Source organism: Macaca nemestrina, chromosome 5 (genome assembly GCF_043159975.1).
Source record: "Macaca nemestrina isolate mMacNem1 chromosome 5, mMacNem.hap1, whole genome shotgun sequence".
NCBI lineage: Eukaryota > Metazoa > Chordata > Mammalia > Primates > Cercopithecidae > Macaca > Macaca nemestrina.
The window spans coordinates 177508601-177536395 of NC_092129.1; the positions used below are offsets into that span (position 1 = coordinate 177508601).

The window sequence follows — 27795 nt, forward strand, 5'->3', positions numbered from 1 at the left end:
GATTACTCTGTCCACCGACCAAGTGCAGATTAAGCCCTTTGTAGACACTGAGAGCTGTGCTTCTGAGGAAATTAAAGGATAGCTTTTGAAAACTATTTTTCTTTCCTCTTTCTCATCTCCTCATTATTTTATGTACTTGAAACAGTATACACAATGTCCTTTTTAAATGAGGTGAAGCCCAGAATCTAGGGATCTGTTTTGAAGTGCAGTGGGGTTTGCCAGATCACTCATGAGGCCTCTGCTTAATCTTGCCAGTCTCCTGGCTCTCATTAGCTAGAACATAGGCCTGCATGTGGAAGGGACCCCCAGCATCTCTGCAGCAGCTGGGGAGGGCTGTGAAGTGAGAGGCAGATGGAGCTTCCCTGCTGCTGTGCAGCTGTTTGCTCACCACTTCCCCTTGCAGGCAGCTCCCTGCGGCTGGACTAGGGATGTGCTGCTACACAACATGGCCTTGTGCTGCGGACGGATGCTAGGAGCCACCTGGCCTGTAATGCAAGTGCTACGATTAACAGGAGCAAGTGTTTCACTTTGCATTCAGGCCCCAGGTTTTTTTGTTTTGTTTTTGAGACGGCGTCAGGCTGGAGTGCAGTGGTGCAATCACGGCTCACTGTAGCCCCGGCCTCCTGGACTCAAGTGACCCTCCCACCTTAGCCTCCTGAGTAACTGAGACTACAGCCACCATACCCAGCTAATTAATTTTAGTTTTAATTTTTAGTAGAGACGGGGTCTTGCTGTGTTGGCCAGGCTGGCAGGCCCCAGTTTTGCAGTTGTATTTGCTGACCTGGCACATCGCTTCTGCTGAATCTCAATGAAAACATTCTTGGACAGGGATGAGTCACAGATGCTTTCATGAAACCCATTTCAGAGCGCTGTTGGCCCAGGTCCTCCGTGGATGCAGCACTCTTCCCATGGGTGCACGATGGCCATTTACTCCTGGAAAAGGACCTGAGGAAGTAAATGTAGGAGGAATGTCACATCTCGCTTTTTCTGCTCCATCTCTGGCTCTGCTGCTTTTGTTCTTATTTTAAGAGACAATACCACATTCTGCTGAGGGGGTTCCTTGGGGAGTTAGGGGGAGGATATGAGGATACTGGCACAAGGAAAACCTACTCTAACTGCAATTAGTTTTACTAGACTCTTTTCTATTGTGGATTAAAACGTTGGAAATGCAGAAACTCTTGGGAAGACAGACCATGTGCTTTCACGGTACACAAATGGATCTTAAAACCATCCACCCCCCAGCTCATCTGTGTTGGAGAACCGTGAAGCCAAACAGCACTAGAAAAAGCGTCCTATGCAGCCACTCCCCCTGATGCTGCAGCTGCCAGCGACCCCTCTTTGGAAGGGCGGCTGCTGAGCGCTGGCACTTGCTGAAGTTACTGAGAGCCATTACAGTTTGCTTTTGCACGCCTCGTAGCACCTCCCAAAAAGAAAGTACTCAGGCACTGCGTTTGGCCTCTCCTCCTTCCCTGGCCACTTCCAGGCCTCTGCTGTGCATGTTCTCTTACTTCCCTCTACAACTGGGCTGGCGCTGGTTTGGGCAGCACAGGAAGTGTGTGGCACCCAGATGCGTAAGCACCAGACGGAAAGAGGAGGCTGGATGGCAGAGGTGTCCCCTTTGCCATCCTGCCCTGCTGCCTTTGTCTCCCTGGCCTCTCTTCTGGGCACTTAGCACATTCTCCAACAGATATCCACACGCAGGGCTAAGTTCAGGTCCTCAGGGCACAGACTGGTAGGGTAGGTGCAGTAAGGCTGAAGTCCTGGACATAGCAGCCTCCCCGAGGCTCTCCCCAGCTCCTGGCGGAGCCCATTTTCTGCTCTGTCCAGGGCTTGTCGAGGGCGTCTCCCGACTTCTTTGGGAAAGCAGTTTGTTTGCCTTTCTCTTTCAACACTCGCCCATTTATCACAAACCCACAAGGGTTTAGACAGCCATGCAGCTCCTGCCTAGTTAGGACACATGGGGAATGGAAGAATTATGACTTCAGTGCCCCCAAGAGGTGATGCAAGTTGAAAACATAATCGGATGCAAAAAAAGGTCTAGATTGATTCATACGTGCTAGTGCCTGAACATTTTCAGGGGGACCCAGGAATTTCTTCCATCCAAGCTTCTGCTGTGTGCAGAGGGAACAGTAAGGCGGCAGCAGGTCGTTCACTGCTCATTCGCTCAATAGAGGTTGAGTAAGCAGAATTCCAACTAGCTGCATTCATTTTGTCATCAGGGACCTCACAGTCCAGGAAGGAGGCAAGCTGCCTGCCCATGCATCTGGCAGGAGGGGTAACCTGCTGGAGGCTGGGCACCCAGAATGAAGCAGGCCCTTCCATGCACCCTGCTCCCAGGCCTTTCTTCGCAGAGGCTGAACACAAAGGTGCATGAATCAGATTCCAGTCTTGAACAGTAATATGTGTGCTCACCAAACAACTCCTGTGGGGCTGAGCCTGCGTGGATTAACAGGGCGAAGATTTGTGGGGAAATCTTCCCTCACTCACCTGTCTCTCACATTCTGTGCCTCCTGGAGACCGTTCAGAATCTCTCTCTCTCTTACAGCCAGGCCTCCTGCTGTGTGGCTCTCTCATTCTCCCTCCCCTTTGTCAACCTCAAACCACATTTCCCCTGTCTCCCTCAGCCCCGTAGACATTTTCTTTACTTCTCCTTCCTTTTTTCAGTAGGTCTCAGTTCCCTTGCGAGTTCTTTCCCACCCCTCCCCCATCAGCTCATGGAAGCTTGGAGTGGAGCAAACCAAGGGGCCTCTTTTGGGACCCCGTGACAGTGCAGGGCTGCACCTGAGCCCTGTGCCTCTGGAAGACAGCCAAAGGCAATTGCCCACACTTGTATGGCAGATGTCTCCCATCCTTTTGTGTTCCAGGAAATGACTTACTGCAAAGAATCACTCTTTCCCACGAGACTTCGAGAAGACTCACTGTCACGGACTGAGTTGTGTCCTCCTAAAATGCAGATGTTGGAGTCCTAACCCCCAGTAACTCAGAGTGTGACCGTATTTGGAGAGGTCTTTAAAGAGGTGATGAAGGTAAAATGAAGTCGCTAGGGTGGGCCCTAATCCAGCGTGACAGGTGTCCTCATAAGTAGAGGAGATGAGGACACAGACACACATGGAGGAAAGACCATGTGGGGAAACAGGGAGAAGACAGCCAAGGAGAGAGGCCAGAGGAGAAACCAGCCCTGTCCATGTGCTGACCTGGGATTTCCAGCCTCCAGCATGGTGAGACGATGCATCCCTGTGGTTAAGCCTCCACTCTGCAGTACTTCGTTATGGCAGCCCTACTAGCAGACCAGCAGGTCCGTTCATAAATACTGTATACTTGTTCTTGCGATTTCCATAACAGTCATGGGTGACCCCCTTGTTTCCTGTGATAAGGACACACAGAGACCCTCCAAATTACCATTCTTTGTTTCTTAAATGATTAGCTGAACTATTTGTTCCTCCAAACAAGCTAGAAACAGAACTAGATATTCCAGCTGATTGACAGATGCCTCCTGATGACACGAACATCCCAACTGTAAAATCACCCCCACTTGGAACTGGTTCACCGCTCCCTATGAAAGTCTAGACAAAACCAGCTGCCAGGACAGACTGGAAACCCATCTGGAGCCCCGTCTTCTCCACCTAGGGAGTGAGACCCCTTGAGCTCGTCAAGCTCCTTCTGTGACTGATCGGAGATCCCACTGTGAGTCCAGCTCCTGGTCCCGTGCTCCGGATATCGGTCCTTGGCAGCGTGGTAAGGATTTGATTTTGATATTTGCTTGAGTGCTCTTCGGGCTTTGTTTTGTAGTTGGTTTCTGTTAAACCTTCATACTATGGAAAATTCTCAATCCACTTCTCCCCCGCCTCCTTTAAAAATCCCTTCCGATGATATGTATTCCACTGTGATGAAAATTCAGTTCATTATCCCCCCAAAATGGCAAGATTTCCCTGAGGACAAGTCGGAACTGCAGTGACCCCTCTGAGGCACCTGGAATCTCCCTAATCGTGTCCATCTACAGCCCCCTTGAAGATCTCGTCTCTTCAAAGGTCAGCTTATTTTGCTTGGTATGAGGACGCTGAAACATGAGGAAATGTCTCCAATCTACTTCAAACTGAGCAGTCCCTTAAGCACATCTCTCTTACTACCAACCTCTCCTCCCACTCCTTCTCCACCCTTAATGAAACCTCTCAACACTTCTTTCCCCCACCCCTCTATGGGCCCTGCCCTGAGGCTTTCCCCCTCCACCCAATATTCCTCCTTAGTCTGAGGGACTTCTTTTTTCCTCCTTTAGCCCCTGCTCCCCAAGCTTCCCTGCTCCCACTTCCCTACCTCATCCCGATTTGTTGGTGCTTCCCCAGTATGATGGAAGGCCCATGACCCGAGGGCCCAACTGAATAAGGACTCACTCAGGTCCATATGCAATTGTTAAGGGCTTTTCAGACAGTGAGAATAGGGAAGAGTTTAGTAATCCATTCGGTCTGGTCCTTGGGGTATATTCTCCTTGGTTCCCTGAACCGTATCAATTTTTGCAGCTGTGAATGGGTACCAGAGATGCCACTTTATGTTTTGAAAAAGCCAGATGGGTCACTCTTCATGAGGACTTTCAAAGAAATCAGAACACCCGGATGCAGGCCAAAACTATAGGGGAGAGACTTTAGAATCCATTCCCACTGTCTCTCCTCAAAAACTGGTCAAAGATAAAAGATGGCAGACAACACAGAGATGAATTTGCCTCTCACTATAGACATAGATTAGAAAATGTTAGAAAGGATGACATTTTGATAGAGTCAATTGAGACAGTTGCTAAAGTTTAACAAAATATATGATCTCATCTTATATTTGATGACTGAGCCACTTTTGCTTTTATTATTGCGTTAATGGCTTCTGATCAGAAATCAGAGATATTACCCCAAAACACAACGTAAGTAGGCAGAACGCTTCTCTCTGTGAAAGTGTACACTAGCCCAACATCCTGAAGACTCCATGAGAGAAGAGGCCAAATCAACACAGTGCAAACTGATGGCTGCACGACTTCACTGACCAGGAGGAAGCAAACCAGGCCAATCTGCTCATTCCAAACCCCAACTTGTTAGGCACACGTGCAGATATAAATAAAAACAATGCTCGGCTTGGGATTGCCTGGCTTTAAAACACAAAAGAGAGCAACAGCTTAAAAATTCATCTTTTAATGACTTTCTTGGAGGGGTGTTCCCCTTTGTGTCCACACTAACTCATAAGAGGAGAGCATCTTCCACATCAATGGGCACTCCACTCCCTTCCTAATGGACCCAGAGCAACACATCTCACCATGAACGCCTCTTGCCACTCTCCCTAAGAGCACACAAGTCATGCCTGTGGTGGGACTTGATGAGCATCCATGTGCTGCTTTTATCAGAACCTTATTCTGTCTTATTAGAACCCTCCCCACCCAGTACAGCTTCTTAGTTCCACTACTCAGTAAACCTTCTGGAAAGACAGTTACTTTCCAACTGGACTGCCAGTAGTTTTGCTCCCTTGAAGGCCTCACCCTTAAGAGCCTTGGGTCCCAGCCTTGCTTCTTTGCCCTTTCATGGCTCTCATTGACCATCACACTTTTCTTGCTTCTGTCAAAATCCCTGATCCCCCTTTAAAACCTCAAGTACAAACTATGCTAACTAAAATACCCAACTGCCTTCGAGCTGGTCACTTCACTGACACAGGCCAAATCAAGGAGGCTGAACCTCTCAAAGTAGAAATAGAACCTTCCATGCCACTCTCAACATTACTGTAATATCCTAAAGACAAGAATTCTCCAAGATCTTCAACTTATAATTCAAGGTGTCCTTCACAAAACACTCCTAGTCTCCATGTCTAATTCCTGTGATACTCCCATCCTCTCAGTAAAGAGGCTCAATGGGTACCAGCTAGTCCAAGGCTTGCAAGCAATTGTTCAAATAGACAATGCCAGGCTTTCTCTAAGGACCCCAACACCATTCTGGCTTCTCTCCACACCACACTATTCATCTCATAGTCATCAACTTAGTCATCAACTTATGTTCTGTTTTTTTTTTTTTTTTGGACGGAGTCTCACTCTGTTGCCCAGGCTGGAGTGCAGTGGTGTGATCTTGGCTAACTGCAACCTCCACCTCCCAGGTTCAAGCGACTTTCCTATCTCAGCCTCCTGAGTAGCTGGGATTGCAGGCACACACCACCATGCCTGGCTAGTTTTTTTGGTGTGTGTTTTCAGTAGAGATGAGGTTTTGCCATGTTGGCCAGGCTGGTCTCGAACTCCTTACCTCAGGTGATCCACCCGCCTCAGCCTCCCAAAGTGCTGGGATTACAGGCATAAGCCACTGTGCCCGGCCATGTTCTGCTTTTATCAGTATGCTTTTCAACCCTGACTCAAATATCCTTTTGCCTTCACCTGGAAAGGTCAATAATACACATGAACTGCCATGCCTCAGGGGTTTACTGAGGCCCCCACCTATCTCTCCAGGACCCCTTTCAGGCTATTCTGGGCACTGGCTGTTGAGGAGAAATGCCTTGGATTCACAGTTTTCCAGTTTATTTGTCTATAAAGCCCTAATGTGAACAATCTTTTTCTTGATGAGTATTTTCAATGACAACCAAATAATCGAGTTTCCCCTAGGTCAGTGATTCTTAACCAAGGGCGTCTTGCCCTTCAGGGGACAATCGGCAATTTCGAAAGGAGACACTTTTGATTGTCACAAGTGGAAGGGAGGAGATGCTACCAGTGCCTCGTGAGTGGAGGCCAGGATGCTGCTACACATCCTGCAGTGCACGGGATGGTCCCCACATCAGAGAGTGATCCCACCAAAAATATCAGCAATGTCAAGGCTTAGAAATGCTAATCAAGACAATGACCCTTTCCAATCTTATTTAATAAATAAAAAGAACTCAACCAGTTTGCTTTAGTGATGGAGGATGGTTCTCACAGCAGTGTCCTTCCTTTCAATTGTATGAGCTGTAGTGTAGAAATAGAAATGGAACAGTTATCTTTTTGTCTAGTTTTCAGACAAAAAATTGGTCCAGAGCACACCATGAAGGATGATTCTGGGAAATCAGATATTGCTGATGAAAGAGAACTTGGCTGGGGACAAGCTCTGGGTTCTAGCTCTGGTTCCAATGCTACCTTGTTGGGTGTGTGGGACTGTCACTCTCCTCCGGGGGTGGAACGAAAGCACCTTCAGAGTTTTGCTGCCTGTAACAGAGTTTCTTCTAGAACAAGTCTATGCATGAGTCAGTTGAGAGAGTTGCTAAAGTTTAACAGAATATAAAGGAATAAGGAAGAAGAAACCACTCCACCTCTGCCCTTCCACTTCCGTCTGCAGGGTACGTCCACTCATAGCACGGGCTCCCCGTGTGACCCACTTCCCTCTTCTGCATGGGCTTGGGGGAGGAGGAGGCCTGGCATGCCGGAAGGCTGGCCAGGGGTGAGGTCCGTGCCTGGGGACTGGTGATGTGAGAATGGGCTGAGCAGAGAGGAATTCCGTGGCATCTGTTTTTAAAATGGAGTCCAGGGGTGAGCAGTGGCTTATGAATGTTCTCAAGAAAGAAATGGTGACTAGCCTCGGACATTTTGATGTTGCTCTTTGAAAACATCCATATTCTCTTTTGGGATGAATTATAGTTCACTTGTGATATTTCTTTTAAATATATTTTTTAGTCTTTAAATTTATTTTAATTTTAATTTTTTTTTTTTTAAGAGATGATGCCTTGCTCTGTTGCCCAGATTGGAGTGCAGCGGCACCATTATAGCTCACTGCGGCCTCGAACTCCTGGGCTCAAGTGATCCTCCCACCACAATTTCCCAAATAGCTTGGGCTACACATGTGACTTACGATATTTCTTCTTATACAGGAAGCTGAATCTTTTTCTTTAACTTGCAGGAAGAAGTCTGTGGCATTTTTAAAATTTATTTTTGTCTTCACAAACAAGTAGAGTAAGTGATTTAAAAATGTATACATGTGAAATCTTTTTCATAGGTTATCCATATTATATGGTAAGCAAGTGAAACGTATAAAAGGCTGTAGAGAGAAAAAAGGAGTCCTCCTCCCAGCTTGGGGATGGGTGATCTTTGTTTTCTTATCACTATGGTCTTGGAGGGCATTGAAGAAGTTGGAGAGTTGATGCCATAGTGAAGCACGCACCAAACTGAGAAGGCTCAGGTCTTGGGACAGCTTAGGAAAAGAAACAGAGTCTTCATGCAGAGGCTGAATGGGACGGCTGCCAGGAAGATGATATTCTGTTCTGGATGCACATTTCCAGGGCAATAAATGACTGCACACGCTTGAGGCAGTTGCCCTTCTGCTCTGTCGATGAAAGAAGAGGGGACAAAAATCAAGGGACAGGAACAAGGCAAGAAATTGAGGCTTTTGGAGTTATAGGCTGGAATTGTGCTGATTTTTCTTCTGAAATAGTTCACTAAGGTGTATTAGCTAACCACTTATGTCTTTCCTTCTGTGTCATCATTTTCTTTTCTTTCTTTCTCTTTTTTGTGAGATGGAGTTTTGCTCTTGTTGTCAAGGTTGGAGTGCAGCGGTGTGATCTTGGCTCACTGTGACCTCCCCCGCCTGAGTTCAAGTGATTCTCCTGCCTCAGCTCCTGAGTGGCTGAGATTACAGGCCTGCACCACCACGCCCAGCTAACTTTTGTATTTTTTGGTACAGACGGGGTTTCATCACGTTGGCCAGGCTGGTCTTGAACTCCTGACCTTAGGTGATCTGCCCGCCTTGGCCTCCCAAAGTGCTGGGACTACAAGTATGAGCCACCATACCCAATCTATGTCATCATTTTCAGTGTAAGTAGTTGTCTAACACAAAGTAACACGTGTTCAAAAGAATAGAGTAGGGTTGCTTGATCTCCTGTGTTTTCTTAGAGTCCTACTGTTTTCTTTCTGTGTTCAGAGCAAGTTCTGATTTGGACACAAAGCATGGCTTCTGGGGCTGTCAGTGCTGCCACGCACTTGGTCGTGGGCTTACCATGCTTACTGTGCTGGCTTTGAGTCTCGCTGATTCCCATGCATCGTGGGTCCTTGGAATTCTGTGCTCATGGGGATCCCCAACATGACCTGTGCGTGGGACAGCAGAGAAGGAGGACATGTGCACTGCATAGCTCCCCTCTGTTCACATGCATCTCTACTGTCCCACAGGACTTTACTCATAAAACACAAGTTCACAGGTAAGATTAAGAATGTTAAGATGGTGATGGCAGAGCACTAAGCCAAGAGTGGGTCCTTCTAGGCACAAGGCCCTGTGCAGCGTGACAGGTTGGCCACCATGAAGTGGACTCTGCCGATCTGGATGTGAAATCAGGAGGGCTGAGGGGTCTTGAAACATGAGATGAGCTGCCTAAGGCCAAAACCAATTCTCTGAGGATGGTAGAGCCAAGAGCTGGAAGGCATTTATGATAACAATGCTGAACCACTGGTTTTCATTTCCTTGGAACTTGCTGAACTTGTTATCTGAGATTAGAATATCCTTCTTTTTAAAGGTGGTTTGAGCTGAGTGTCTGTTACTTGCAGGTGAAAAGCTTTCCGACGTATACAGAGGTCATCTTGTCCATAATGAGTGAAGGCCATCCTACTTTACCTTTATTTTCCTTACCAGGCTCCATCTCCGTAGCCTGCTTTTGACAAAGGTGGATACTTAATTCTAGGGGCCACCTAGCTGGTTCTAATAAGACTCTGGAAGTCAAAAGCTAAAGAAGACCAGGAGACCAAGCTGGAAATCAGGCTCTTCAATCAGATTCCAGAGGAAATGCCACTCCACCCAATCACCTAGCCACAACAGTTCCCTTCCTTCAAGATGCTGCGTTTACATGCACTGCCTCTTTAGGCAAATGGATCACCTTGTAAGAGTGACCTGTGACCTGAAAAAGCATTAGCCCAGTCACACCCAGGCTTCATTGAGCCATTTGAGTCTCACTGCCTCTCTGTGTTAGTTCCTCTTGCTTTCAGCTAAAGGGTCCTTCTGTTTAGGTGGTGAAAAAAATGATCGTTAAAAACAATTAATAAACCCGGGGACCTCTGATATTATGAGCCCAGCCAGAGATCTGTGTCAAGCAAAACCTTGCAGACAGTTCTGCCAGCCTGCAGATGTCTGTTTGCCTCTCGTGGATTTGATAAGTGCTCATTTATGCCAAGGTGGCTGTAATCATAGTACAGAGGCCTCTGGGAGATACTGTTCACACTGACCTTACAAACGGAAAACCATTATCTTTTCCTTACCTGAGATCCTGGGGAGTAGTCAGCTCACTCCCTGCCAATGGCCTAAGATGGTTGCTGATGTCACGGTTGAGGAATATCTAGGAGTAATAAACATAAGTAGCTGGAAAATGCCAATTCTGACAATTTGACAACATCATTATCAACATTCTTAAGTACTTACAAGTCTTTTCTTTTCTTTTTTTTTGGAGACAGAGTCTCACTCTGTTGCACAGACTGAAGTGCAGTGGCATGATCTCGGCTCACTACAAGCTTTACCTTCTGGGTTCAAGCGATTTTCCTGCCTCAGCCTCCTGAGTAGCTGGGATTACAGGCACACAGTATGGTGCCTGGCTAATTTTTATATTTTCAGTGGAGAAGGGGTTTCACCATGCTGGCCAAGCTGGTCTCGAACTCCTGACCTCAGGTGATCTGCCTGCCTCAGTCTCCCAAAGTGTTGGGATTACAGGCATGAGCCACCATGCCTGGCCATGCAATACTTAGAGTCACAGTAGTTTGTGGTTAGAGAATTCTCACAGAGGTGACCTGGTTCAGCCCTACCATCAAGGTCATTGAGACACTGGCACCTTGCCCAAGGTCATGCCAACCTGGGATTAGGCGTTTCCTGCCCGATGCCCTTTCCCCACTTCCCACACCTATTGTTCATACTAATTTATTGCAGGTCTTATTTCTATAGTCTCCTTTAATTGCTTTATGTTCACGGGATACTCTCTTCAGGATAAGATTGCAGGTATTTTTTTTATATTACTTCCCCTTGTCCCTGATGCTGTAGGGTTTCGAGCTGAAACCAGTCAAAAAGGACTTCCTGCTGAGTGGCCCAGGCAGCAGGGCTGAGGAGCTGGGGACAGAGAGACCCTGGCTGTATTCTTCTGATATGTGTTACACATCAGGCTTGAGTTAATTTGGTCGGGTTCAATAATGCGCTGCAGTTACTCTGTACATACCTGGAATCATGGAGGGTCAGGTCTGGAAGGAGATTTAAAGACAACGTGGTCTTATGGTTCTCTAACTGTGCTCCAAGGAGCCCTAGGGGCTCCTGTGTGGGAGTCAGGGGGTGCCTTCTGTTCAACCTCTAAAAGCAGGTGGGCTGGAGAGCTGAGCTGACTTAGGCCTAGGCCTTGGCCCCTTTTCTTGAGATATCTTATTTAATGGTGCGGCTGTATCAGATTTCTTGTAAACAAAGGGCTTGGATGATAGAGCATTGTTGACAGCTATGAATCCAGTCCAGTTCTTTCATTTTCACTATGAGAAAATGAGGCTTGGAATGAGGGAAAAGGGACTGGATGACTGCGTGCAGAGCTGCACACCTAGCTAGTGACAGGAGCCAGGATGGAAACTCCTTGCAGATGCCCCCTCCATACCTTGCAGAGATGGCCTGGTCCCTCCAAGAAGCTGTGTTTTTGGCTTGATTGAGAGGTTGAAGTACAGAAACCAACTCTATGGTGGCTGCTCATCTGGGAAAAGAAAGGGACAAAATCTACACTTACTGAGTGACTACCGTGTCACAGACACGGAAAATACATTCATTCATTTGGAGCGGGTTTGTGGAGCGCCTCCTGCATAGCAGATGCTGCCTTGCCTGTCATGGGTCCTCTTTCCTATAAACCTCCCAACAAGCCTGCAGGGGGAGCTCTCACAGGCTCCAGAGCTGAAGGCTCTCGGGGTTACGCACCTCGCTCACCAGTGGCTGTTCACCATATCTGAACTGACACCCTTTGAACTCCAAATCTGCTGTCCCACATCACATCCTAATATGCTTTTAATTTTTTTTTTTAATGTCTCCAGAAGTCAGCGGCTGTCAATTGCATATGAGCTTTCCAAAGACTTGAAACTCAGTTTAAAAAAAAGAAATGTGAGTTTCCCTTTATCTGTTTGGAAAATGGCCGGGCGGGGAGTGGGCCCTCGGTGCCTGTTCTCTTGGGGAGATCATCTTAGGTCAGCAGAGCTCCCTTAGAGTCCTAATCTGTTTCCTGATTTGGGCTTTCATGACTGACACACATGCAGCTTTACCCTTGTCTCCTGTTCACGGGGAAAATTCTGCTTGTCTTGCCGCTCAGCTGCAGGGCGGGTCTGGGAGCAGCTGTCCCTCGGGGAGATGGGTGAGGCCGTCTGAATGCCAGCGATGGAGAGATAGCAAACTGTGGTGGAGGGAGAAACTGTTAACGTGCACGAGGGCACCAGCCTTCAGTGGTGCAAGAAGTTTTCAACTGTCCTTGTCTTTCAAAAGACACTGTGTCTCAACAGAGTGTCAGCAACTTCTGAAGCCATTTCAGGCTGTATTTGTTAATCACATTTTAGAATTCTGCCTGGGTGGGCTCTGCCCAGCTTCTAGTGGTGTAAATATTAGAAATGAGACTGATGTGGGTGCTGGGAGGGGAAGGAATTATGGAAAGACAACATGAAGGGAAGTTCAGGGGGGGTTTGAGCTGTGTAGGATCTGGTTCAATTGTTCTGTCTCATACTGGGAATATGATGGCTACCATTCCTTGAAAAATGTGCATTTTCAGCATTAGTACACAGGATTTTTTTTTCCCTTGCTCTTAGAGTGTGTTGTTAAAAGTTAGCGGTAGTGATGGTTTTATTTATTTTAAAAATTTTTTAAGGTTTTTTTTGTTGTTGTTGTTTTGTTTTTTTGTACAGATGAGGTCTCCTTATGATGCCTAGGCTGGTCTTGAACTCCTGGGCTCAAGCAGTCTTCCCACCTCAGCCTTCCAAAGTGCTGGAACTACAGGTGTGAGCCACTGCACCCAGCTTCATTTTTATGTTATTAATTGAAGAGTATATTCTCCCCCACTAAAAAGTGGTCATTTTCCAGACTACCTTTAAAGAAGAATGAAACACCTTCCTCTTCCAGGCAGCTAAATCTAAATATTATATACTTTTTTAAAGCAACTCCATAGCAAAGATGTGGCAACTGCGGGTGAAGTATCTCTGAGCAGGAGATCAATGCAAAAATGCAACTGGGGAGGGGGCTCGGGGGCCAGTTTCAGGGAGGTTGGAACTGCTGTGTTCTCATCAGCAGAAGTGGCTCCTGCCCACCCCCCATCCCAATCCCTTCTCATGTGGGACAGGGTCTGTGAGCACCCTCCCTACCGGGTAGGTTCTATGGCAATGTGGGCACATACCCTGGGGCGGGGGGCGGAGGGACTTACTCACTTCGTGAGCGCCAGTGTAGTAGTGAAGGGAATGCCTGATGAAAACAACATTCTACCAGTATGCGCTGCTTTCTAACCTACAAAGTGCTTCTGTGTACACTGTTCCATTTGAGAATTCTTTTTTTTTTTTTTTTTTTTTTTTGAGACGGAGTCTCGCTTTGTTGCCCAGGCTGGAGTGCAGTGGCCGGATCTCAGCTCACTGCAAGCTCCGCCTCCCGGGTTCACGCCATTTTCCTGCCTCAGCCTCCCGAGCAGCTGGGACTACAGGCGCCCGCCACCTCGCCCGGCTAGTTTTTTTTTGTATTTTTTTAGTAGAGACGGGGTTTCACCGGGTTAGCAAGGATGGTCTCGATCTCCTGACCTCGTGATCCGCCCATCTCGGCCTCCCAAAGTGAGATTACAGGTTTGAGCCACCGCGCCCGGCCTCCATTTGAGAATTCTAAGTAGAATCCTGAACAGGCTGGAGCAGATCGCCCACTCCAAGGGACAGATGTTGGCTGGTACTATTGGTATTCATGGAAGATTCCTTCTGACACTCCCTCCTTTTCTGCAATTGCCATGAACTTGAGCACTGGGCCAACATAAATCATCCAAGGATGAACACGCTGCACACGGACGGCTCCCCTTTGTTTGGTTTTGAAGGGATTCCATCTCTATTCTCTTGCCATGTGCTCCTTCACCCCCCTCTCCGCCCCCGTCTTTCATTTCTTTCTCTCTGGAAAAGATATTTCAACTCACAGGACTGGGATGTTGAAACGGACACCCAAGAGTATCACAGATGGGCCAGGCCTGGACCTCTTGGGACAACATTCCTCACGACTTTTAGAAGAGATTAGGGATTTGGGACTGGTGGCAACTGGTAACATTTTCAGTGTTTGGTGAACAGCCAGGGTCCCGAGCTCTGGGAACAGCCTGATTTAGCTCTTTGTTTAAGTTTTGGGTTAGAGGCTCCCAAGAAGCTGGTGCAGGGGAAAGAAATTAACAACCATGGCTCATTCACAGCCAGGCAGCCAAATGGACAGCTCTATAAGACTCAAGCCGACAGCGGAGAGAGCGCAATCGAACAGCCTTGGCGCAGCTTTCAGAGGAGAACGTTATTCACCCCAACTGCTCTGCATCTGCCTGGACGTCTGCCAAGATCTGTGAGCACTACAGCGTTGGTATGCTTTGGGTGAGGCCCGTGGCCATGGCAACGAGTTGGGAGCAACCCGGTCCCTGGGAATGAGAACAGTGGCTAAAATCAGGCAGGCGAGGGGTAGGGAGGAGAGGTAAAGGTTGGACTTGCCTGAAGATGGAGCCGTTTTATTGTTGTGGGTAAAGCTGCTACCGTCAGGGGCTGTTTACAGAGTGGGTGCAGCTCAAGCTGGGAGCATGTTAGACTCAGCGACTGCAATCAACCTATTGACTTGTTCCCATGAGGCAGAGTAGATGAACTGCTGCAGTACTGGTCAGGTACCACCAGCCTCCTGTGAACCAGCCCTCATTGAAACATTGATGTGAAAGGCCATGGTGTTCCCGTAAGAGGATGCCTGTTATCTCCCTTGACTAACTCTTCAATATGCCTCATTCTCACACGCTGGTGTGCAGGAAAGAGTCCAGCATACCCCATTGGCAGAGATGCTCTGTATGTGCAAAGTGTTCGAGTAGAGCACTGGGCTCAGGTTTGAAGATGTGAGTTCTAATGCCAGCAAGGCCATTACCTCCCAGTGACCTCATGTCTCGATTTCCTCAACCACAAAACAAAGGCATTGGTGAGGTGACCTCCAAGGCCCCTCCGGTTCTCACCTTCTGTGTCTCTACAGACTGGAGAGTAGAAGATGATGAGGCACTTTTATTAGTTGAGTCTTCTTCATTTTCTGTTTCCATTTCTTTGAAGTCATCAGCTGGAGTTGAGGACAAGTTTTAACAATAGATAGGTTTCTTTTCTTTTTGTCTCTTTTTTTAAAAAAAATTTTACTTAAAAAAATAAAGGCCGAGCATAGTGGCTCATACCTGTAATCCCAGCACTTTGGGAGGCCAAGGTGGGAGGATAGATTTTGAGTTTGAGACCAGCCTGGGCAACATAGTGAGACTCTGTCTGTACAAAAATTTTAAATTAGCTAGGCATGGTGGTGTGTGCCTGTAGTCCTAGCTACTCTGGAGGCAAAGGCAGGAGGATTGAGGTTGAGACCTGGGAGGTTGAGACCACAGCGAGCTATGATTGTGATACTGAACTCTAGCTTGGGCAACAGAGCAAGACCCTGTCTCTTTAAAAAAAAAAAAAAAGACTATTTTTTAAGAACAGTTTTAGGTTCACAGCGAAGGTAGGTACAGAGATATGTCACATGCCCCCTGCCCCATGCATGCACAGCTTCTCCCATTAGCAATGTCCCCACTCAAATGGTGCCTTTGTTATAATCAATGACCCTCTACTGACACATCATCATCATCCAAAGTCCATAGTTTACGTTAGGGTTCACTGTTGGTGGTGTACATTCCATGGGCTTGAACAAATGAATAATGACATTATCCACCACTGCAGGATCATATAGAGTAGTCTCACTGCCCTAAACATCCTCTGTGCTCCACCTGTTTGCCCCTCCCTGCACTCTAACTCCTGGCAACAACTGATCTTTTTACTGCCTCGATAGCTTTGCCTTCTTCGGAATGTCATGTAGTTGAAATCATACATCATGAAGCCTTTTCAGATTGGCTTCATATCATTTTCTTTTATTTCCTTCCTTCTTCCTCCCACCACCTTTCCTTCTATCCTTTCTGTATTCCTAACTCTTGGATGTATTTTCCAGCATCATGACTTGATGGGACTTTTGCTAAGGTAGGCAATCATAAAAAGTCACAAATCTTTTGTCAGCCTTATTGCCTCACCTCTGAGATGGTCCCAACACTCTTTAAGGCTCACTTTTCCAATCCACAGATTCCCCAGCAGAAGTCCAAGCTGCTAAGCCTCACATCTTCTTTTCCACTAGTGATCTTTACCACTACTTCACTGGAGTATTGTAGCATTTGAAAATCTTCATATGAAGCCATAGGTCTGGGTTTTTTTGTTTTTTTTTTTTTGAGACGGAGTCTTGTCCTGTTGCCCAGGCTGGAGTGCAGTGGTGCAATCTTAGCTCACTGCAAGCTCCACCTCACGGGTTCAAGTGATTCTCTTGCCTCAGCTTCCCAAATAGCTGGGATTACAGGTGTGCCACCAGGCCCAGCTAAACTTTTTGGCATTTTTAATAGAGATGGGGTTTTACCATGTTGGCCAGGCTGGTCTGAAACTCCTGACCTCAGGTGATCCGCCCACCTCGGCCTCCCAAAGTGCTGGGATTAAAGGTGTGAGCCACTGTACCTGGCCTGAAGCCATAGTTCTTAACCTCAGTTGTGCAATAGAATTATCTGGGGAATTTAAAAATTAGAAAAAACCTACACCTGAAGATTGTGATCTAATTGGTCTTGCGTAGGGCCTGGGCACTGGTATTTTTTAAATGTTTCCCAAGTGATGCTAATGTAGCCATTCTGCAAGCCACAGTTGAAAGGCTTATTCAAGCATCCTGTTGCTGAATGCATGTCATCCTTACCATTTGACTCTGGAGGTTGTTTTCTCGTCTTCTGATGTGGCTGCCCTGTTGAGGCGTGCCCCTTAGTTTGGAGATTACTCCCTGCAGTAGGTCGCCTGGAATATGATCCCCAGTGATCCCTGCTTCCTGGTATTCTGGCCCTGGTGTGATTCCCTTCCCTTTAAGCCTGGACAGGATTAGGGACTTGCTTCTAACCAACAGCATATGGCAAAAATAAATGTTTATTGTTTTAAACTTCTATGTTTTAGGGTCATTTATTTACACAGCAAAGATAACGAATGCACTTCTGAAAGAAGAGATGGCTCCTTAGGAACACGTTCCTGCGGGAGCCAGACCTTATGTTGATTTTGAAGAATGGAGGGTCTAAGAGTGTGTCCCCAGGGGAAGTATTAGGCAAGGCCCAGATTGCTGGGGTTGGAAAGGCAGGTGACAAATAAGCGGACTCTTGCTGGCTAGACTGGTGCCTCTCCTATGCGCACAGACACAGGAGAGCCTGGGCAGTCCTGCTAAGATGTGGATTCTGGTTCAGCAGGTCTCGGTTGTTGTTCAGGAATTATACAAGCTCCCAGGGGGTGCTGATGCTGCTGGTCTGGGGACCATATGTTAGGGGATAAGGAACTGTTCTAATTGAATTCATGTTTCTTTCTATGCTTACTTCCTTTTTAAATACAGCAGTCTTCTTTATTCCACCAATGACTTCGCTCGCGGTGCTTCCAGAAGCCAAGAAAGTGGGCTTTGCCCTTGGGGATTTAGGAGGCAGAGCGGCGCCCCCTGGAGGCCACATGGTGGAGGCGGCTATGAGGCCTGGAGTCTACAATTTAGATTGAATCACAGGAAGAAGCTATTTACACAAGTCAAACATGTTTCAATGTTGGCAATTTCATAAGATTCCAATCCTTAAGGAATCAAAGCCTGGCCACCTGCTTCCACCGAGAGGTGTACCTTTCCATGCCAGGCTTGGAGCGTCCCTCTTTATTTAAAAAGGAGAGGATTCCGAAGCAGAACTTCTCAAGCTCTTCCACCCAAATCCCCTCACCACAGGGACGGAAGTCCTGGGCATGCAGCCTAAAGCAGCCAGGAGAAAAACTTTGACCTTAATTTTTTTAAATGATTTCACATGAATCAATGGAATGTGTTTATGATAAAATCATCTCCTCCTGAAATATATGTGTAAAACTACTGCCCCAGTTAAATGCACTTAGTGTAACCGAGCCCTAGGATTGGCCTCTCCAGCGTGAGAAGCACTGCCAGCACTCCAGCTCCCCAGGTCCCACTCTGGGATCCCACCTCCTCAGATCCTCCCACTTCCTCACACTCTCTGGCCTCTCGCTTTTGACCCTGCTCCCACCACGCTTCCTTTCCTCAGAGTCTATCAGTCCTCTCTTGTCTTCACCTTGGTCTCTGCCAAGTGTGGGTCCAAGTCACACATGTGGACTCTGATCACAGGAACTCCAAGCTCCAGACCTCCCAAAGCACCCTATGGAGAGACCTTACCTTCTTGGACAGACCCTCTCCCCACAGCTAGATCTCACCCTCTGGGTAGACCCATCTCCCCAACTAGAACTCACCCTCCTGAGTAGACCCCATCCCCCCAGCTAGATCTCATCCTCCTGAACAGATCCCATCACCCCAGCTAGATCTCACCCTCTTGGGTAGACCCATCTCCCCAACCAGAACTCACCCTCCTGGGTAGACCCTTCTCCCCAGCTAGACCTCATCTTCTGGGTAGACCCCATCCTCCCAGTTAGACCTCACCCCTCTGGGTAGACCCCATCCCCCAGCTAGACCTCACCCCTCTGGGTAGACCCCAACCCCCCAGCTAGACCTCACCCTCCTGGGTAGACCCCATCCCCCCAGCTAGACCTCACCCTCCTGGGTAGACCCCATCCCCCCAGCTAGACCTCACCCTCCTGGGTAGACCCCATCCCCCCAGCTAGACCTCACCCTCCTGGGTAGACCCCATCCCCCCAGCTAGACCTCACCCTCCTGGGTAGACCCCATCCCCCCAGCTAGACCTCACCCTCCTGGGTAGACCCCATCCCCCCAGCTAGACCTCACCCTCCTGAGTAAACCCCATTCCTCCAGCTAGACCTCACACTCCTGGATGGACTCGACCCTCCCGGAGATACCTTTCCCTCCTGGGTAGACCCCAGTGGCTACACACCCCTCCTTCCACCAGCTTTCTCCCCCAGGGTTCTAGGCAGCAGAGTGTCTCTGTGAAAAGGATACTAAGTGATTCCCCAATATTTCTGTTTCCAGCCTCTGGTTGGCTCTCCCTGGGGCTAATGGTTCTTTCACTCACTATTTCTCCAGGCTTTCCCTGACGACAAGTATATTCTGAGACTGTTCTAATGATATAGATTTTGGACCCCATCCCAGTTCTACTGAATCCGAGTCTCTGGGGGAGGAGTTGGGGCTCTGCATCTGGACACTTCCTGCAGGGCCCCTCCTGGGAGGCAAGCCCGAGGAGCACCGCTGAGGCTCACCTCAGTGCCCATCCTAGACCTTCAGCAGCCAGCAGAAGATGTCTCCGCCATCCCTCAGCCCTGATTCCCACTGTCACCCCAGCCGGCCTTGGCACTGCCTCCTTTCTCACTCAGAAGATTAAGGCCATCTGTTCTGTGCTTCCCAAGTTTCCCACCCTCCACCCTAAAAATTTCTCCCTGTTTCCCAGTCTTTCCTCTTCTCTTAGAAAATAAACATCTTCCCCGGCTGCCTCTCCGGTGGGTCTGGGCTCCTCCTTGCTGTCTCCCCAGCACCTGGCCTTTCCAGCCCTCCCTCTGTATGTCCAGTGTTTCCCTCACCAAAGGACTTGTTTTGGTTTTCAAATTGGAGGTTTTGTCTTCTCCTCCCTAAAAACCAAAACATCTCCCTGAGAAGTAACTCCATCAAGCTACCGATAGGGAAGGCGGGCAGGGAAGTGCTGGGAAGGGAAGGGTGTGGTCCCTGGCTAGGGCTCCACCCCGGGGCCTGTACCCACAGACCTAGGTGAGGACAGGCATTTCTGTTTTCGTGCCTAAACGTTGCATTTCCCAAGACTACCCTGGCCTGCCACACCCTCATCCTGTGCCTACAAAAATCCCGAGAGCCCAGCAGGCATGCACACAAGCCTCTGGACGTCAACAGGAACACACCCGTGTAAGAGCACACTGATAGAGGCCCGTGGCAGGCTGGCAGGCCATCGACAGGCAGAACCACTCGGTGCAGTTGGAGGAGATCTCGGCCACTGAGCGGTCCGACTTCAGAGGGGAAAACCACCTTCCCACTCCATCTCCCTTCTGGCTCCCCCATCTGCTGAGAGCTACTTCCACACAATAAAACTTTGCAGTCATTCTGCAAGCCCATGCGTGATCTGATTCTTTTGGTACACCAAGGCAAGAAACCCTGGGATACAGAAAGCCTCTGTCCTTGGAAAAAGGCACGAGGTCTAACTGAGCTGACTAGGAATGGCTCAACTGAAACAGCACCCTGTAACACAGGCGCACTGGGGCCTCAGGAGCTGTAAACATTCACCCGTAGACATTGCCGTGGGGTCAGAGCCCCACAACCTGCCCATCTGCATGCTCCCCCTACAGATTTGAGCAGCAGGGCACAGAAGAAGCCAGCCACACTCCCATCACAAGCCCTGTCAGGAGGATAAGGGAACTTCTCCCGTTTCACCCTGCCTTCCTGTCACTCCACTCGTTTCATCTCGGTGTATGTGTCTGGTCTTCCTCAATTCCTTCTCTGGCCTCACACAGTGCCCTGAATAATGCTTTGCAAGGCCTTTGCCAGGAGCCTAGGTGAAAGGCAGAAGATGTGCCCCTGCAGCATCGCAAGGTAGAGATGGTGGTTACAAGAGGAGGACTAGATTCCCAGTTTGCCCTTGGAATGGGCAGCCCCTTGGATTTTGTTTTCCCTGATACTGCTGTTCTGATCCAAGGCCTTGGGGCCTCAATACAGACACCCAAGGCCAGGCCTATCTTTGCATGAACAACTAAAGAAAGCCCAGAGGATGACTAAAATGACCACACTATATGGCTCTGGAGGACCGGAAGTTACTGAGGCCTATGAGTGGGTTTTTGCACAGACTGCAGTAAAGGTCCTCAGAGAAGACCCTCAAGAGCTACAGGGGGGTCTAAGTTAAATGCCACCTCTAGACTGGGCCCCAAAACTGGTGCTGATTATTTTTACTCCTACCCCACCCACCAGCCTGATAGGCGATTCCTGAAGTAGCAGTGGGGCTCTCAGTGGTGCTCACTAGGCCCAGAGCTCAGTACTTCCCCATTCTGCTTGATGGGGCTTATGTAACCAAGGATGACAGATGGGACAATCCCTGTTGGTGAAGACTCTGAGTTGATTCTGACCAGGACCAGGGATAAAACCCAGCGCCTTTATCTTTCCCCTTTGTACCATCTTCAGAAAGACCTCCTTTTGCAGCAGTTCTTGAACTGTGATCTGTGAGGTGCGGTTGCGAGAATCCTTTTTTTTTTTTTTTTTGAGACAAAGTCTCACTCTGTCACCCAGGCTGGAGTGCAATGCTGTGATCTCAGCTCACTGCAACTTCTGCCTCCCGGGTTCAAGAGATTCTCCTGCCTCAGCCTCCTGAGTAGATGGGATTACAGGAGCGTGCCTCCACGCTCAGCTAATTTTTATATTTTTAGTAGAGACGGGGTTTCACCATGTTGGTCAGGCTAGTCTCAAACTCCTGACCTCATGATACACCCGCCTTGGTCTCCCAAAGTGCTGGGATTACAGGCATAAGCCACCATGCCTGGCCCGGCGAGAATTCTTTTATAAAAAGTTCTGGGTTTATAAAACTGATTCTTCAACTAGAACAGGCACACAGGAAAAAGGTTGACTAAAAACCCTTTTCTCTTGCCTCATTTTGGTGATTTCCAACTAGGCTGTTGGGATAGGCAGACCTAAGTGCCACTTCCATCTTTCCATAGGTATCTTGGAGAATCTTTGACCAATGGAGAGCTAATCAAAGACAACTTTAATAGGAGAAGAAAATACTTGGATTGGGAGTATGGCTGAAAAGTCCCACTGAACAAGGCCCTCAAGTGGAGTTCCTGTGGAGTGGTCACCTTTCTGATGACTTCAACTGGGAACGTCAGCACGGAACTATTGCTGGGTGTTCATTCCATCACCCCTTCCTATGTCCCTGCTCAGGACACCCTGCACCTGTCTATATGCATTGCTACTGGTTTAGACAGTGAGTTACATTTAGTGCATTTTTGCATTGTTCTTTATTGTATCCATGGTATCTAGCACAATTCTGGTTCTTATTACAGCTTGGTAAATGTCATTGATTAATCCAGGGCAGATTATCTCTCTATTTAAATTTGTGAATCCTCTGTGTAAACAATTTGATTAAAAATTTATGACAAAATTCATGAGGCCTGGTGATGTATAGATTGATCAACTGATTTAGAGTTATAGGTGGATAAGATGCATTTACATATTTACGTAGTGTCTTTTCAGTGTGAAGTTTCTTCTTAGTGGCAAAAGTTCTGGCTACTTGTATTTCTCTCATGAAACATGATTATTACTGGCAGTGCCATGGCTCTTCTTCACTTTTTTGTATTGAAGCAACACAGATCATACCCCTGTAGTTCCCTGATACCATGTGTTTAATAGTAGTTACATCATCACTCAAGAGGCTGCCTTGTCCAGCGTATGTCTTGCATACTGGCTTCTACTGACCCTCTGAAAGCTGTTACTGTGCTTTCCATTGGCGATGATCACAACTGCAAATCTTATCCAGAGCATGCAGGAAAATGTGAACAGTAATTCATCTTCTGGTCATGAAATGCACTGTTCAGAAATTTATGATGTAAAGGTAGAAGAACACATCTTCCAACCACATTTACTCTTCACTCTTTAGACTGGCATCCTGTGTTTTCGGACAGTTGACTCCATGCCTGCCTAACACAGAAAGTTAACTCTTTCTGTGTTAACTCCATGCCTGCCTTCTACACTCCATCACCAAAGGAAAGGACAGGCCAGAGGCCCTGGGTGGAGCAACTAGAGGAGTCCAATTCAGCAAGGAATGTTCATCCCTCCTCTGGCACAGCCTAAGCCCTGAGAGAGCACAATGTCATCACATCCACTGGAATCAAGAGCATATCTGGTGGGAACTTGGAGTAATGTCTCACAAGCCCTGGGTACTACCTGACACATGGCACAGAGCCTACAGAGGGGGTGACAGTGCCATTGATGGGGCACAGGGTAAAGGATGCTTGCCATTCCCTCTGCCTCACTGTTTTTGGGTGCTGCAGACCAGAGCTGCCACTAAGTAGGAACACAGAGGAAGGAGAGCTGCTGTGAGGGCCACTGATGTTGCTGAAGATGAGGGTCTGGGATAGATCATCTTTAGCCCAGGACACTGTGCTCATCCAGTCCCTGATGTGAGTGAGTCACCCCAGATCAGTGTGTCAGCACTCCAATATGGCCATACATATGAGCTGGGGCAGGAGCCCTAGTTTGGCCATGGTGGGTAACATGGGGGTCTGGGCTACCAGCTTATGTGGATTACTCATGCATCTCCTCTGGTCCTGCCTAGGTTTGATCTTAGATACACGATTTCCATCCTATGATGCATCTTGTCCCACTGCTGACACCTACAACCTCATGAGGTCCACCAGACAACATGCCTCCAGTGGCAGGTGTGCTTGCACTACAGTTTGGACCTGTTGCAGAGCTCTTTCCTACTTCAGCTCCACTCAAGAGTCAGCACCCTTTTGTGTCATCCAGTATAGGGGCTGAAGCAGCATTCCTAGGTATGAAATGTGTTGCCTTCAGAAGCAAATGAGGTACACCATGCACTGTGCTTCCTTCTTTGTGGTAGGGAATGCAATATGCAGTGATTTTATTTGAATTTAGAGGGATATTCAGGAATGGCCCTGGCCATTGGATCTCTAAGGACTTTATTGACATGTGTATCTCTGGATCTTCATAGGGTTTCTTTCCCATCCTCTCTAGTGCATGTATCTTACCAAAATCTCTAGTGAGATAGCCATCTATCATTGCTTCTGCCCCATCCCCCAGGTGTCATGATGTTCTGTGGGACATTCAGGTAGTCCACATATCCTCAAGCTATTTTAGGATGGAAGGCAGTAAAGTTCATTTAACCCTGAGGCAAAACTTCAGTTTAATATTGTTTTCTATCCTACTAAATACAAACCATTTCTGATCCTCTTGCTTAATTGGAATGGAAAAGAATGCATCTCCCAGGTCAATGGTTGTACCAAAGGCCTCACTAATTGGTTCTACCAAAGATACTATGTCTAGTATAGCACCTGCATTCAGGGTTACTATTTGTTTAATCCTGGTGTAGATTACAGTCATTCTCCAGGGTTTATCTAGTTTCTGCAGGGTCTAGGCTGGTGAATTAAATGGAGATATGATTAATAGCACTGCCTTGTGCCCTTGAGGTTTTTAATGGTGATACAAATTTCTGCCATCCACTTCAGAATGCCATCCACTCCATTATTATTTTTGATTGACAACCTCGGCTGACAGTGGTATTTTCAGAGTTTCCATTTGGTGCTCTCTGCTATGACAGGTCTTAGCCCATGGGCCAGAGACCCAATGTTAAGGCTAATCCAACTATCAAGTAGATCTGTTCCATCTGTGCACTTAGGAAACAGGGCAATGCCCACAGCATGTTAGTGGACCCAGCAGGACCACTAGGAGCTGGACATTAGCTACTACTTCACTTAGTGCCTGTCCCTGGGGGGCCACACTCTAACAGGAGACTGTGATTACACTGTGGGTACCCAAGAGTCCATGTCAACTCAGACCTGTGTCCAGTAGTCCTTGGACTGTCTGAGTCCTCCCCTTTCCCCAGTGATTAGCCACCTGAGTAAACGTCCATAGGTCCATTTGGGTAAGGACTACTTTCGTGGGTTGAATTGCGTCCCCTCCAAAAAGATCTGTTGAAGTCCTAAACCCCATACCTCAGAATGTGACCCTATTTGGAAAAAGTTTTAACCACATGGAGATGAGGTCATTAGGGTGGATCCCACTCCAGTATGACTGGAGTCCTTATGAAAGGGTGAAATATGGATTGATTCTTGCTGTACGGAAGCCATGAGGATTCCTGAGACAATGCATGAGTACACTTTACATTGAAAATGTCGAATCTGAGCCACCCCCCCTTTCCACACCCAGGGCACACATTCGGATAGCATTTTCCCCCCAGAGGTACTGATTTAGCCCCTGAAACATTCTCAATACAGTGTAACAAGTGGTCTCTGAAATGAAATCTTATTCTCAAGCAAGACCCAGATACTGGCCTGGCCCTCTGTCTCCAGAAAACTCTTTGATGGGAGCCCTGAGGCATTTCAAGGGCTTATTAACCGGCAGCTAGGTTTAATGAGTATATTCTGCAACTTCCAGGTATTCTGTTAGGACACTGTTATCCAAACAGTGCATAACAAAACTTTGGTTCATTGGAAAGACATTCATTTCCTTGGGTTCTTTGCCAATTTTTGCTTTAGGGAAGTAGAGGGTGGAGGCTTTGGTCACCATGGTGAAGACAGCCAGAAGGACAGTTGGATGTGCCTGCATAGAATGCAGTGGGTGTGGTTGTGGGAGTGGGTTCTGAAGGGTGTGTTGTTCAGTGGGGTGAGAGGGAAGGCATGCGCTTCTCCAAGAATCTCAAAGATAAAGAGAAAAGGGGGATAGATTTCTGTCTGCTCCTTTCTCTTTTACTATCCCAGCTAATCAGACTTGTGAGCAACTCTGGATGGAATGAAAATAAATTATCCTCAAAGCAGTCTGTGTTGGGGTCTACTGACCCCGCATGTGCTCACAATACATGCAACACATACATCCTCATGCATGTACACACATGCATGCACGAGCACACACATGCACACACAAGCACACACATACACATATGTATCCCACCAATATTTTTAGCAGTGTTCATACAAGCAGTGTTGCAAAGAGGCTGGAAGCATTTCTATGTTCAGTAAAGCTCCAGGCTGTGCTGTGTATTAATAGCCTACTGGCCAACACATACAGTGTTTTGTGATGACAGCATCTTATTGTTTTATTTGAGTTGTTTCTTTTCTTTTTGGCCAAGGGAGGAAATGGGCCACCTTCTCTTCCCTTTCTCCTTTCTCCCAATAACTGTCCACATGCACATTTCTCTATTTAACTCGTTGGTGTCCAGGAGAGAGAAATGTTGTAACTTTCTGGCATACTGTGTATGTCTTCTGTCTCTACTATCTGTTGACCTTGAAAAAGAATCCTACTTGCCTTTGACAGCCACAGGAAAATTTCTTTTCCTAGTGCTTTTATTCAGAAGCCTTGATCCTTCCTTCTGAGGAAGAATTTGTGCCATGGAGACTATAGTCGTTCTCCAGGATTTATCCAGTTTCTGCAGGGACAGAAGCTTGTTGTAGTCTGTCTTGTGTAGACTAGAAAGCCCATGCTAGTTACGTGGTTAACAATTGGGATTTGTACATTTTCCTTATATTTACTTTCCCCCTTTGCTCCTTGTATGACATATTCACATCCTCAATTTTTATTGATTATTTCAGATGAGAGCCCTTCTGTATATGTTGTGTGTGTGTGTGTTGAGAAAGGGAAAGGAAGGAAAAAGGGAGAGGAAGGCAAATACAGGGGAACAAAGACAGAGTTTGCACAACTCCTGCTGGGCCAGCAACCCCTGCCAGTGAATGAAAAAAAAAAAAACTGAAAAGGACTTTCACTTTCTAAAGCAGTGGTTTCAATAAAGTACTATTTCACACCAGTCAGAATGGCTATTATTAAAAAGTGAAAAAATAACAGATGCTGGAGAGGTTGAGGAGAAAGGGAATACTTATAAACTGTTGGTGAGAATGCAAATTAATTCAGCTCCTGTGGAAAGCAGTTTGCAGATTTCTTAAAGATCTAAAATAGAATGAATATTAGACCCAGCAATCCCATTACTATGTATATACCCAAAGGAATATAAATCGTTCTACCAAAAAGATACTTGCACATGTATGTTCATCGCAGCACTATTTACAACAGTAAAGACATGTAATCAACCCTGGTGCCCATCAAATGTGGATTGGATTAAAAAATGTGGTACATATTTTCATACCACTTTTTTTTTTGGCCATGGAATACTATGCAGTCATAAAAAATAAGGAAATTATGTCCTTTGCAACAACATGGATGCAGTTGGCAGCCGTTATTCTAAGCAAACTAATGCAGAAACAGAAAACCAAATACCACACGCTCTCACTTATAAGTGGGATCTAAACACCGGGTACATAAGGACATAAACATGGGAATAATAGACACCAGGGACTCCAAAAGGAAGGAGGGAGGGGGGGCAACGGAAGAAAACCTAACTCTCTGGTATTATGTTGGGTGACTGGATCATTAGAAGCACAAACCTTATCATAACGCAATATACCTATGTAACAAATCTGAACTCAAATATCCGTGAATCTAAAATAAATAAAGCAATGGTTTGGTGGAATAGGCTGGTGAGGCTCTTGGCCAGATTGTAGAGCTCTGGGGAGGGTAGAGCTGTCAGGACAAGAGGACCAAATATATAGAACTTGGAACCACACGATGAGAAATCTGCATTTAATTGGCAGTGAAGAGCAATGGAAAATATGTGTGCCAGGGAGCGCCAGGTGCAGGCTGACTAGCGAGGAGGGAGCCTGGGGCTGGGGAGGCGCACTGGGCTGCTGCTGGAGCCCTCCGGAGGGCGGAACTGCAGCGGGGGCTGTAGGAATGCCGTGGAGCTGACAGTCAGGAAGGACATTTCAGAGGTCTGTGACTCGCCACTGACCTGATCAGGAGTCCAGGAAGCGGGAGGAGGCAGAGATGGCTCCCAGCCAGGATCCGGAGGCCCAGGAGGGGCAGATCTTCCAGC

The 27795-nt window shown here is 47.5% G+C and overlaps 2 long non-coding RNA genes across 5 annotated transcripts in view; one reads left to right on the top strand and one right to left on the bottom strand.

Annotated features, from left to right (window-relative positions):
* The window catches only part of LOC105487372 (uncharacterized), a 29574-nt gene extending 10850 nt beyond the window's left edge, over nt 1-18724 (top strand). Inside the window, exons 2-4 of the long non-coding RNA XR_011624070.1 lie at nt 2865-3735; nt 14365-14522; nt 17598-18724. This is a non-coding gene — a long non-coding RNA (uncharacterized lncRNA). The remainder of the gene's footprint in view (nt 1-2864; nt 3736-14364; nt 14523-17597) is intronic.
* LOC105487371 (uncharacterized) lies at nt 684-27795 on the bottom strand. 4 transcript variants are annotated; one of them, XR_011624069.1, is made up of 6 exons: nt 27712-27795; nt 12218-12345; nt 11569-11661; nt 10211-10287; nt 8964-9052; nt 5814-8294 (listed from the first exon to the last, which is right to left on the bottom strand). It is a non-coding gene; the product is annotated as an uncharacterized lncRNA (long non-coding RNA). The 4 variants fall into 4 exon arrangements; XR_011624068.1 differs by lacking the exons at nt 5814-8294; nt 8964-9052 and adding an exon at nt 684-945; XR_011624066.1 differs by having other exon boundaries at nt 5813-9052.